Raw genomic sequence first — 12,682 nt, forward strand, 5'->3', positions numbered from 1 at the left:
AGGCAGTGAACTGCAGATTGGGAAAAAGGATGAGGGAAGAGTGCGATAGAATGTGTGAAAGGATGCAAGATGCAGAAGCAGCACAAAAGAATGAAGGACTGTATATTGCGGGAACAATTGTAGAATGTAAGGTGTGAGTTGGGAGTATGATTTGGAGTGTGGCAGGGGCTGGGCAGTGTAAATTGACAGTGTGACATAGCATATGAGTATTTGTATGACAGAGTGAGAGGTTAAGGAATGTAAGTTGTGATGGAGAGTTGGTGAGATGTGTGTTGGTGAGAGAGGTGTGTGGGTGTTTGGGGGATTGGAGAACATAGAAGGGGAATATTTTCAACATTACAATTGATAATGATCAATTTAGTGAATACTATTAAATAGGCATGAACATTAAACCAGAATTTTAGCCAAATCAAACACTGTTCTGCCAAGCCAGAGACATCTGGACTCTTCCTATTAAATTAATACAAAAGATACATAATAATGATACCCTGGCTCTCTTGTAGCCTTGTACTCTGCCTATTTCCTGCAATGTGGGAATCTTGCACCCTCCAGTTAATACAAAATGTCCCGCAAAAATGCAGCAATAAATAAAGGTTTGTGCCGCAAAATTTGCCATTTCATGCCGCACAATTTGCCATTTCATGCTGCAAAATCCTGGAAGGTCTGACAGTTCCTTAGAGCCAGCGAACTAAGTAAATGCCCACAAGCCAGGTTAGTACTTCTGTTGGTAGCAGATGTTCTCCCTCGCTGATAAAGTTATCACATCTGCACCCCAGTCCTCCCTTGATCGCAGCCATTATGGCCGCCGACATTTGCACTGTGTGTTGGCACGCAGTGGACTTGAGCAGGGAGGTTAAGGAGCACACAGAGAGCTTGCAAGGAGACTCACGTTCCTCAGCTTTCCCTCCGCTGGCTGCTGCTATATTGTGCTTCAGAATGTCCCATTTCTCAGCCTTAGGACACCGCACACTGTACTCTGAAGGAACCCTTTCGGAGCTGTCAGTTAAAGGCTATTGTTCCCTGGGAGATGACGAGCTCGGCTGGGAAATGAGAGCCAGGCTCTGGAACACTGCTCCCTCTCAGGGGCGAGATTATCTCACGGCAGCGGTTGCTTTTTCGGACCCTTTTATTCTGTAGTAGCCTCCCACCCCCTCCACCACCACACCCCACTCCCCGCCTAATTTCTACCTGCCCCCCAGCAGTTTAGGCCACTCTAGCGGATCCAGGACGCTTTGTTCAACTATGACTATGACGGTGAGAGCTGCAATTCGCACAAGAAAATCAGGCCATCGCAACAGTGTGCATATCACGATGCAGCCGCCAATCGCAGAAAGAAGCTGCGAAAAAAAGCAAAGAATAAGAGTCATAGCTGTAAACGCTTCACCTCCACCTGGAGGGTGAGGGTAGGCTCCGAATCGCGAAAGTGATGCCTGTGATCTTTGACCCCCTGGACCTCCCATGACATCACAGGAAGTGGATTAAAAAACACCGAGCCAGCGTACCACACTCGTTTTATAAATGGCACTTGCCAAGAACACAAGTCACGTCATAAAGCAGCATGACAAGCTGCAAATCCTTACACAAACCTTATGCAAAAAGAATGTGATTGTAGCTTCATTGCCCACATCCTGTTTGGAAAACTGCAAGTAATGAGGTGAACCTGAATACCTTTCTCTTTGTTGTAGCAGACTTAAAAGCTCACAACAGAGAAAAACTGCATGATAGAGTCACCTGTGCCCAGTCATTGTTTGGAACCGACTTGTAACTTGTCATTCCCTGCTCTGCCCCCATTTTTCTGCAGTGAAGGGGCACAGAGCAGACACAATATCTTCACTGTGCTGACCTCCTCCGTCTTGTCATTCCGTTTAGTTTTACACGTGCAAGAGATTTTTATGCGGGCAAAAAACAAATGGTTTTCTATGGAATCGGCCTCAGTTCTTTATTTGCTAAAGACCAGGCAGATTCATTAGAATGTGCACTGGGACCGCTCAGCGAGAGGGCAGTGGTAGAAGTGCAGGGAGGACACCAGGCTGGTGTTCCGTGTAAGCCCTACTCCCTTCTTCCTAGGGTTGGACTGGGCCATAGACTTGTCTCAGGCACCATCGAAAGAGTGGCCCACAGTGGCAAATGGCAATTCATTCCTTTTGTGACAGACTGAGTACTACCCAAGGGGTTCAGCAACACTGGTCCAACACTACTAGCCGCATAATGAAGTAACTCATCAAACTGGGCCACATTGGCCAAAACATGGGGCAACTTTGACCAAAAAGGCGGCCCTACAACAGCATTTTGTGTTTTTGGTTCGGCCATGGGTCTATTGCGCTATTGGCCAGGCCGAGACTGCTTCTTCCACATGGCTAACCCTCTCCCCTCTAAGTTCTCTTACCATCTAGCGCTACACATACAAATCCCCCAGAGAAGCCGCCACGGGCCTAACTGTTCGCACAGCAAGACTATTAGGACTATGTTTGACCTCTCCTCATTAGCTCTATGACACTCTCCCACAGCAGCAGCTGACCACACCCAAAGTGCTGGAGTCTATCAGATCTTAAGTTCGTCCCTTCGGATATCAAACTCCCAAGTGTTTCGGCCAAACCCAAGAAGCAGATTGGTACTCTGGTCTCGGGTACTTCCGGCCTACACCCATCAACACCTCAGGTTTCACATCTGCCTTTCCAGCTATCCCACCAGTAACCACTCCCTTTTTTCTTACAGGACCACCCCAACAAACATGGCTGAAGGGTGCTATGCAAGTCCTCTTTACATTATGTTCCGCGCGGTAGCTAGCTAGAGGTGTGTGTGGGATTTCATATGTGTATGCCCCATCACGGTTCCAATCACCTATGCATTCACACAACACAAAATGCAGAACTGATGTGTTAAAATACATGTGCTAGGCCTTTTGTTAAGGTCCTAAGGCGGCGGTGTTCCACGGCTGAAGCTGAATTATCCAGTGGTTTCGTGCAGATAAAAAAAATGTGTGAACAGTGGGAGCTTGTGGGGAAGATGAGGCTTATGGCTGCTCATAGTGCCACAAGTTGGCGAGTATGTGTTTTTATTTGAAGAACAAGGGTCAATTTCAAACAAAAATGACCTACCATAACACATTCACACATGGCGGATATACAGATTGACTAGAATGGTATATTGCAGTGCTTAGTGTGATAAACACTCAAGGGAGTGTGCATAACTAGTCCCACAAACATATTTGCAGTTGGGGCTTAAGAATTGCCTGGGGAAGCCTTGTGCTCACAATTAGTTCTGGAACTTTTAAAAGACGTGTGGCATATGTAACTTAAGGAGCAGCCTTACGGACACAGGCGCATTGTTGTACCTGGCATGTAAGGGATTAAAATCTAATTTGAAAAGGTGTGTTCAATGGAATATGATTAATCAGCAGTCATAAATCGCCAAACATAGAAATATTTAAACATAAAACGTAATAAAAAATAAAAAAGGTCAATCCAGGTTCCAATCCCTCAGTTCTTTTGAAGGAAGTCTGTGATCCTTATGCATTGACTAATTTTTAATAAATCCTTCTAATTGACAAGATGCTAATATATAAAATGTTAAAGGTATTTGTACCGGGCACCGTCACTAATCGGAATAGATCCCCAGGCGCTCAGGTGGATCTGCAAACAGGAAGGCAGGGTGGGTTAGTTGGGGGAAGAGGGAGTAGGAAAGTGAGAGGTGGTGTGCTTTTGGAAGCTTCAGTTCGGTTTACACCGTGCACTGAGCTTTGGTGTGAATATCAGATCGATACAAGACCTCGTGTGCTGTTGGTGCGGTTTATGTGTTTTTTTGTTGTTGTTGAGGTGTGGTGAAGTGCTTGCAGTTTGCTGAGCGAGAAAATGGTTGTGTGGATTTTATTGTGAGTTCAGGTATGCAGAGATTTGAGCATTGGGTTAGTAAATCCTGTCTAGATGTGGTAATGGCTAGTGTTCACAGTTCTCCCTAGGTATGGCACTGGTTAACATTTATAATCCTGTCCAGGTGCAACGCTAGTTAACATTCACAATCCTGTCTAGATGTGGCAGTGGCTAATGTTTACAGATCTCTCTAAATGTTGCACTGGCTAACGTGTACCATCCTGTCTCGAGGCGACGCACGCAAACATTTACAGTTCTGTCTAATAGTCACAAGTTGTAACTGAATGGCTATGCCCTGAAGTGCCAGAGACGCACACCTAAGTGCCAATGGCTAACATTCACAGTGCTGTCTAGATTTGACGCAGACTAACATTCCCAATCCTGTATGGATGTGACGCAGGCTAACATTCACAATGCTGTCTAGACTGGACTCAAGCTAATATTCACAATCCTGTCTAGATGTGACGCAGGGTAACATTCACAAATATAATATAGGCACTGTCTGCACAGCATGCAACACCGGACTGTTCACTTGAGGACAGTAGAGGCTGCTCCACCATCCCCCTACTACCAACAAGCCACACATATAAAGTGATTCATGTGAGTCATCTTCTGAACCAAATAAAATATCTCCATTTAGCCTGATGCAACTATATGCCTCCCAACAAAGCATCAATACCAAAATAAGTAAAATCTCTGATAACATAGTTCGCACTCGGAAAACAGCATTCAGATCACAAAAAAGAGAAGCCATGAAATTACCGGCACATGTAAAAACACAAGCCATGAAATCCATCAAAACCAGCTATAAAAATTGGTTAAAAGAATACAAAATTACCAAACATCAGAATGATGGAGAACTCATGTTAACTGAAATTAAAAACAAAAACACGGCACAGCTTTGGCAACTACTAAATTCAGTAACCACCTCGTCCCAACTATCTTCACACATTAATGGTGTTTCAGAATCTGACTGGTGCCTACATTTTAAAAATTTGTATGCAGCGCCAACTGCAAATGAAAATGTGTATATGACCTCCACTCCGTTTTCTTTTGAATTTGACGAAGATGATATTTATCATTTTATCACCAAAGCCAGTATGTCCCGAGCCCCCGGCCCAGACGGTCTATCTAATGCCATCTTAAAAAAGAACATTGACCTATGGGCACCGATTCTATTCTCTCTTTTCCAACTTATTATCAGTTATCAAAAAATTCCGACATCATGGACAAAATCGATCATTGTTCCCATCTTCAAAAAAGGCAACAGGCAAGACCCGTTGAGTTATCGACCCATTGCCCTCCTTGATGTCTCTGGAAAAATTTTCTGTAGGCTTATATTGCGAGAATTAAACAACTGGTCACTACAGTTTAAACGAAGAGACCCTTTTCAAACTGGGTTTGTTTCGGGCATGGGCACGGCCATTAATTTAACTATTCTCAATGCCATCAAATGTTCGTATGCCGTGCGGAAGCAACAACTTTATATAGCATTTGTGGACTTTCGCATGGCTTTCGATTCAGTGGACAGAGTGCTGCTAACTCAGAAATTGGTGCGATATAGCTGTCCGGAAAACTTGATAAGAATTGTGACGCTGTTACACTCTAACACCTCCGTACAAGTTAAATTAAACATGGAGGGCTTACTTTCCAAATCTATTTCGACTGCAAGAGGCCTGAAGCAAGGGTGCATTCTTGCATCCACCTTATTTAACCTTTTTTTACTTGACATGGCTGATGATTTCATGCGAACTCAATCAGATCCTCCGAAGTTGGGTGATCACGTAGATCCCTGGCTTCTATATGCGGATGATTTAATCCTGCTATCTCAAACTCCTTCTGGTCTTCAAAAAATGCTGACTGCTCTCGAGGTTTATGGTGCGGAAAATAACCTCACAATAAATGAGACCAAGACTCAAATTGTCACTCTTGGAAAGCACCCAACTCATTCACATAATAAGTTCCAGTGGACAATATGTGACAAGAAACTTCAAGTAGTTACTGAGTATAAATATCTAGGCGTAGACTTTAACAAACTAGTATCTGAAAAGACAATCGAGATAAAGCTTCAATCCAAATTGACAGGACTTATTTCCCAAGCAAGAATAATTCATGCTAGATTTGGAAAATTTTCCTGCATACCGGTAATGAGGTTTTATCAGCAGAAAGTATTACCTATAATTACATATGGCTCAGAATCTTTATTACCCAGGTCTTCCAACTGTCTAATCAAATTAGAAGCTAAATTCTGGAAAACCATCTTTAATTTACCAAATGGCACCTCTAGTCTGTTGCTTAGGTTTGAACTTGGTCTGTTGTCAATCCAATCATTGGTTACTTGGAAAATGTGTGTTCTGCTAAGAAAATGCATAATGGGTCTATTCAAACAAGATTGTCTAGCCATCTTAGCAAAGTATCTTCTAACATCATCTCACTCTTTTCCATTAAAATGGAGAACCCATGTATTGGATGCCCTTGTGGAAGCAAATATTTCTATCGACATATTACTCACCAATCCGAACCGGGCAAAAACCAAAATTTTCCAAGCTGATTGGATTATGACCCAAGACAAATGTTCTAAATTAAAAGATTTTAATAGGATGTTATTTGGTCATAAAGAATACCGAAGAATGGCAGACTATTTAGTTAGATGTCCATCTTGGAGCCTGAGACAAAAAATACTACGATTTCGATTAAATTTATGGCCTGTCAATGAAATTTTGCTAAAACGAGGACTCATAACTAAAGAGCTAAGTTATTGTCGATTCTGTTCTAATGGAACGATTCCTGAAACTTTGGAACACATTATCATGCAGTGTGAAGCCTTTGAACCTCAACGTCTAAAAATAGCTGAATGCTTAGCCTGGAATCTTGCTGATCACACGCTTAATGAAATATGGCATGAGATTTTTAGCTCCAGAAAGATTTCAGTTAGAATCGCGACAATGCGATTGCTTGATTTGGCCTTTCCGTTTGTGGTAAAGCTTGCAAATAACAACAAAAAGAATTAAAATAAGGTGATTCCCTAGTAACTGAGAAGATCCTTTTTTATATACTTACGTCACACGAAGCGCATGACAACTCAACATGCAAAATTATGAAAAAAGTGTCATATGTCATATATGCACAAGTGTTTTATTACATTTGTTGTCATGGATTTTAACTTATGTACTATCACATATTAGATGATCCTATGATGAAATATGGTGTGAAATTTAAAATGTTGTAACTTAATGTTGATTTTAATTTGTTCATCTGAAGTGAAAAAGTGAAAAAAAAAAAAAAATTTCTAAAGTTGTACTAACAACTAAATCAAAATAAAAAAAATAATAATAATAATAAACATATAAAGTGATTCAACTGTGGCAGCAGCAAGGTCAGAACCCCCTTTTACACATACTTGGGGCTGGGATCCACCGCAACAACTTGATTTTGTAGATACATGTTTTTGTATAAACATGCTTTCAAAGGAGATTCTCTCTCTCTTCTTCCTCCGCCCCTGTCGCCCGATACACAGGCATCAGGGTTTCCATGACGACCAAGATACTGCAGGTTCCGCGCATGCGCGATTACCAGTATCACTACTCTTTCGCGCATACGCGCCCCAGCACCTTGTTCCAATGCCGAGGGAGCTGCAAATTCGTCCACAGCCGCCACGATTGTGCGCTTACTACGCGCACATTCTTTCACCCGTGAGGTAAGCTCTACCACCTTTCTTCACCTTATCAGGGCCCCCTGGTTTGCACACCACGGACTCCGCAGTGCGGCCAGCCTAAAATAAAATAAATATAAAAAAAACCTCCCTCATTACCCTGTCTGATTTTCAACCTGCAGATCTGCAATTTGGAACCAGCCAGCCTGTCCTTAAAACTTACGGGACATATTGCTCCGCTTTCTGACAGAGTCCTGCATGAGCGACCTACATCTGGACCCTGGTCCTCACCAAAAACCTACATCTTCTATCCAGCAAACTTACAACAGACCAGGTAATTACCTTCTACCTACCCTGCACATCCATTGTGCGGACTGTACCCTCTATAACATATTTATTATAAGATGGTGGGCCACATCCCAGGAAACTCACAGGGACTCTGGTATTATTTGTCTTCCCCATGTTTTAGTCTACCACAAACCATGTCCGCTAACTAGAAGCTATGCCTTCCAGCAACACGCCGGCAGGCCCTTGCGCCTTAACAACCCCGGAAGATGTACCACACCATATTTTGTCCAGGTTAATGCTGGGTCCCCGCAAGCATTCAGACTGTGTACATAGTTTACACTTTCTATCCCTCTGGGTCTTTTTAATTGTTTTTAATTGCATGCCAGTACCATAGCAATTTTGATTACCGCGTAGGTGAGCAACACACTAATATAGTCCTTATTTCATTTCTCTACTCAGAGAGACCCGGTCAAGGCCCATGAAGAAGGCTTCTCTGCCGAAACGTCACAGGACATCCCAACTTTCAGGCACACCACCCCCGTCCCGCTCCACCACTAGATCCATATCTAGACGTAAACCAAAGACTAGGTTTTCTCTTAATACGCAGTGCACCTCAAAGGCGTCAAGAAGGACGCTTTTTTGACATTACAGGAAGGTTGTCCTACAAAATATTGAAATGTGATGTGTATAATGGTCAACCCCAGCAGCATTTACCGCTATAGAACTGGCTTGCATTTTTTCATGTATATTGTAATGTCAATGTCTTTTTTATGAGTGATACCACACTTGTAATGTTATTGTCTCTTTTATGAGTGATTTGAACTTATCAGTGTTTTTGTTTTTTGCTTTCACTATTTTTTTCCATTTCCTTGATTTGTTAATACACCTGCCATACAAAATGCATACTCTGTTATAAAACCAAAAAAACACTTTACAGAATCAAATCCGCTTATGATTTATTTTGGCTAAATAAATAAAAAAGCTAATTTTGAATATATGTGTTCAGTTGTTCACTTCTCAATTGACATCAGAGAGCAAAATTATATAGCTCTTTCTGGATATCAGGCATGTTCAAAGTTGAAATCTTTGCAGTAAATATGTATGTAAAGTAATATAATCCTGTGTGGTAGGACGCCACCCTTTTGTTTCAAACATTCACAATTCTGTCTAGATGTGATGCAGGCTAATAGTCACAATTCTATCTAGGTGTGGCACAAGATAACATTCTGAATGCTTTCTATATGTGACGCAGACTAACATTAACAGTGCTGTCTAGATGTGACACAGGCTAACATTCACAATTCTATCTAGGTGAGGCACAAGATAACATTCAGAATCCTGTCTACATGTGACACAAGATAACATTCAGAATGCTTTCTAAATGTGACTCAGGCTAACATTCACAGTGCTGTCTAGATGTGACGCAGGCTAACATTCACAATCCTATCTAGGTGTGGCATAAGTAGTGAACTGGGGGTTCCCCAGCTCTTTAAGATGAGGTTGCAATAACCTAGAAATGGATGGATGATGCAGAAATTATTCAAACATCAATAATTGAAACGACTCAGGTAGTTGGCAAAAGGATAATAGTTTTAATATCAATTATCTAAAACAGGGAGTACAACGGACATCAACAGACGTTTCTCATCACTTTAATCTGCCAAAAACACCATCAATTCAAGTTCATTAATACACGCTAAGTTCTTTAACTCTTGCTTTCTCCTCTTTTTGGTTATCAATCTCGTCTATTATTTCGTCATCATCGTCATCATTGCACAATCACATAAAACAGACAGACAGACAAACACACTCGGCCGGCCACATATATCTTAGCCTTTCTCCTCAAGACTTCTCCTGCCTCTAAAAATACTCCTACGGAGTTTGAACAGCCCTCTTCAAACCCGTCTTTAACCGGGTCCATCTCCTACGTCTTCCTCTACGGGATTTTAGGTGCTGTTCCTTCTGTTACGTTCTTTAAAGAGCACATATCTAGGCATACTCTTTATTATGGACTCTCCTCACGATACTTCTTAATTGCTTGGCCTCTCCTCAAGTCAATTTTACTCAATATTTAACACTCATTATTCTCAAGTTATGTTATCCCCACCTCCATCCGTTACTTATTTTCACCTTATCGTTCTCTTCACTCACTGCCCATTCACACTTTCGCCACCTCAATCAGTTTTACTCACCATTCATGTTTTTCAACTTCCGACTCTCAGGATGGTACGACTCCTCAGTGGCCTCTTCAACCTTCTGTTCGTTCAGCTTCCTGTAGACACCGGGAGGGGATTCTGCGGAAACCGGGGGACCCGTCTCACCCTATCTTGTACAAGGCTTACTTTTCTCTAAACTCCTATCTACAGGGAACTTCACGTCCTTTCAGCTGAATGGCAGAGGTTGTGCGATATTTCCAGGACTCCAAAGCTTACATATCTCGATGGGTATCTAACCTACCTCTCACTGCTACCACATGAACTGTGGATTCCCGGCCCTTTCAGATGAGGTAGCAATACCCTAGAGATGGATGGGCGATGCAGAAATTATTCAAACATCAATAATCAAAACGACTCAGGTAGTTGGCAAAAGAATAATAGTTTTAATATCAATTATCTAAAACAGGGAGTACAACGGACGTCAACAGACGTTTCTCATCACAACCTCAACAATCTTGAAAAGAAGCTTGCTTACATAACAAAAAATCGTCATAGGTGACGTTAACCCACGTACTACTAACATCATCCTAAGTGGCAAACTACAAAAACCTAGTGGCAAGTGTGATAGGGTCTAAGAGGATCGTCTAAGTATACAATCCACACTTGTCTAGGCCAGTGGAATAATGTGATTTGCTTCTTAACATCAGGTGGGGCAACTAAGCCATTCCCTTAAAATGTCACTATGAACGTCACTAAATACACACGTTTTTATTGGCTACACAACTATAGGGCCCTTCATCGTGCGGTCCGTTATCATTGGTTGGCTTCCCACCTACGTATAGTAGCATGCAGGCTGAGCATCCAGGTGCTGGTGAGCTTGTCTTACTCATAGCTTCCCACCAATTAACATATCCATCGAGCATCACCGCAGTGGTCTGCTGTCAATTAGGGCTTTGAACTCGGCCTTGGAAATGTTCCTTGCTCTGGAGAATTCAGGGGAGAGAAGGCACGATCTGCCCTCATGTGTAGGTGTGACCATCATGCTCGTCCAACTTCTTCTCCCCATGTGACACGAAATCGAGTTTTCTAGTGTATTAAAATACTATTTTCTAGTAGACCTCTGATGTCTTCTTGTTATTGTCCATGCCTCCTGAACAGAAGCTTCATTCTTTCACACGATTTGTATCCAATGTCAGCTCACTCCAGCCTAATATGGTTTGGCTTCTTGGCTCCTCCAGCCTTGCCTTTCTGAGATTTGCCTGTAATTCACTTGTTTTCTAACTGAGACGTACTGAAAAAGGGGCCTTTCTTCTTTTGCCCAGCTCTGTTATTGTAGGTATTGGAAACATTCATTCTTTGCTGACTCCAATATATCCATATATACATGTTGGCGCATGCCACAATCTATTCACTATAAAGCTAGCCTTAAGAATACTTTGTCTGCTTGCGTTTCTTTGCATGTATATGTGTAAAACAACTTGATATCTTCATCTTTCTTGTAGAATAAGCTTCTTCATTTTGATCCCAAAATTACACTTATCTTTGATACCTTATAGAACTGCCTGCATTCTTTTGGCTCTGTATCTCTTCTATGCACGTCAGCTCTGCTTTTTGTATGATGTCACCACTCATCTAAGACATTAATTTGTCCTGTTCTTTCCGAATTTCATTCAAATGACCATCGTACTGTCTCGTATGCAGGTATGGGTTTCTCAACGTTAACCTTGCCTCCCAGATTCTCCTAGGTATCGGTATTTTCACTGGTACCGCACGTGTCTCACACTCTGGAATCCAACATATAGGCACTATGGGCAAGGTGATTGGGGTGGGGGTACTTGGCTCCTTCTCTACAGTAGAGTGGCAGGGCTTCCATAGTACAGTGATTGATTAAATGAATACATTGAAAAGGCTATCCATGCATTGGCTGAAGATTCTCCATCTTTTCTAAAAGATACCATGGCCACTATTAATCATTACGAGGGACTTGCCTTGGTTGGGGACCAAAATCTGCTGGTCACGTTAGACATCACTGCCCTTTATACAAATATCCCATAGGACGAAGCATTAGCAAGCATCGAGCAGAGGCTGAATGGACCACCTATACCACATGGGATACCAACACAGTTTGTATCAAAGCTATTAGAGATGGCTCTATGTAACAACTTTTTTCAATTTCTAGATGTCATCTACATTCAGAAACATGGCACTGCCATGGGGGCAGCGTTTGCCCCTAGTTTGGCCAATATATATATGGCATTATTTGAAGAACAGTTTATATACAACAATAACCCATTTGGTTGAGTATGTTTCCCATTGGAAACAATATATCGACGATATATTTTTCATTTGGACAGGCGTCGAAGAACAACTGGAGGCCTTTCTATCTTGGCTAAATGAACGCAAACCCAATCTCACCTTCACAGGCCACTGGGATCCAATGGAGTTACCATTCTTGGACCTGATCATTTCTCAAAAACAGGGTTGTATATTTACATCACTATACAGAAAGGACACTGACCGGAACACTTTGCTTGAATACTCCAGCCAGCATCCACATTCCCAAAAGGATAATTTACCTTACGGGCAATTTCTTCGGCTTCGGCGGAATTGTATCAACTTGGCTGACTATGAACAACATGCAGACCTTTTGGGAGATAGACTTTTGGAGAGGGGCTATCCACGTAGACTAATTCGGAGATCGGCAAAACGAGCATGTT

The sequence above is a fragment of the Ambystoma mexicanum genome, chromosome 3q (genome assembly GCF_040938575.1).
Source record: "Ambystoma mexicanum isolate Mex_15411 chromosome 3q, UKY_AmexF1_1, whole genome shotgun sequence".
In the NCBI taxonomy this organism is placed as follows: Eukaryota; Metazoa; Chordata; class Amphibia; order Caudata; family Ambystomatidae; genus Ambystoma; species Ambystoma mexicanum.